We start from the raw sequence: 1,732 nt of genomic DNA, 5'->3' as shown, positions 1-1,732 counted from the left end.
TTTTTTGAGACGTAGTCTCGCTCTGTCGCCCAGGCTGGAGTGCAGTGGTACGATCTCAGCTCACTGAAGGATTTTCCATATCTACAATGCTTCATCGCTGTCTTCCTCTCTTTCTATGCATTCTGCCTCTATCTTAACAGAGGCTCCCATGGCCACTTGTCTGGCTTCCAGCCTTTTCTCTGGTGAATGTAAACCTGATCAAGTTATGCCCTGGCTGTCCATAACCTTCAGGGTCAAGTCGAGCAAGCTGTTCCCCCAGGCAGACTACATTGTGTGCTCACCCCTGCCCTCCTTGCAATTGCTGGCCCCTCCCCTCCCCACTGCACCTGTCCCCTCTTGGGTCCTTCGGTTCAGTCCCCGACACCTTTGTTCATTTGGTGTTATCCTGAAACTTCGTTTTTTCCCTGGTTCCTGTTCTTCCCCCACCTTCTTCACCTGACTGACTTCTACTCATCCGTCAACATTTAATTAAAGCATTCCATCCCTGGGAGGTGCTCCTTGTCATGCCAGTCAGCTTTAAATATTCCCCTCGGTGCTCCCGGTCACTTTCTCCATGTCTGTTCTGTGAGGCAGTGTGCTTTAAGGTTAACAGCAAGGACTTTGGGACAGACACAGAATGTTTGGGGTCAAACCCCAGCTCTGCCACTTCCTCACTGTATGATCCTGTCCAGGCAACGTACTCATGCTGTGCCTCAGTTTCCTCGTTTGTAAAACGGAGACGTGAATGGTAGTATGCACTTCACAGGATGGTTAGGAGTGTGAGATGATTCACGTAAAATGCCTGGAATGAGGCCTGACAGTTTGAATGAAGCTGAGCTATTTTTGTTATTATCATAACTCCTGAGTTACTTGCCTGCTTTCTAAAACAAACAGAAAGATCTTTGAGGGAAATAAATCACACTCGATTTGACTAAATTCCCTCAGCACTAGCACTGTACCTGGGACATAGTAGATACTCAGTAAATACTCATTGAATGAACGAATAAATACTAATAGTAAATACATGAAGTATAGGGTTAAAATGTTACCATTAAAGCATGCTAATGAGTGCGATTGCCCTAATTTTATCTCTGTGTTTTTCTACTTGTGCATAAGATGCTGATGGTATCTCATTAACTTATTGTACACTGACTCACTGTTTTCTGAGTCAAGAATCTTCCACTCTTGACAGAAGGGCACAATGTAATTAATTAACAGAACTGTTATTCTGGAAAGCAGTATGTAGTCATGAACTGTGACAAAATTCCTTTGAGACACGCTCAGAGAAACAAAATGTGAATTCCTGTCAGAAAGGGATCAGAAGGCCTAACAAGGAAAAGGGAAAACACAGAGACAGTTCTGAAGAGTTTAACTTCAGAATCAACGTTTCCTGAGGCCCCTCTGGTAGCCCGCCACTGCTGTGGAAACAATTAGGTTTGCAGAGTGATTCCTCAGCACAGGGAAGTGGGCCTGAGAGAATTCTCTACCCAATGTCTCAGGAATCCTGACGGCGAAGCGTCTGACTGAAAAAGTGTGATCAGTGGCCAGGCGTAGTGGTTCACACCTGTAATCCATGTGCTTTGTGGGGCCAACGTGGGTGGATCACGAGGTCAGGAGTTCAAGACCCTCCTGGCCAAGATGGTGAAACCCCGTCTCTACTAAAAATACAAAAATTAGCCTGGTACAGTGGCGGGCGCCTGTAATCCCAGCTACTTGGGAGGCTGAGGCAGGAGAATTGCTTGAACCCGGGGGG

This window comes from Mandrillus leucophaeus, unplaced genomic scaffold, assembly GCF_000951045.1.
Source record: "Mandrillus leucophaeus isolate KB7577 unplaced genomic scaffold, Mleu.le_1.0 Scaffold808, whole genome shotgun sequence".
Lineage (NCBI taxonomy): Eukaryota > Metazoa > Chordata > Mammalia > Primates > Cercopithecidae > Mandrillus > Mandrillus leucophaeus.
Note: the sequence above shows the minus strand (reverse complement) of the source record.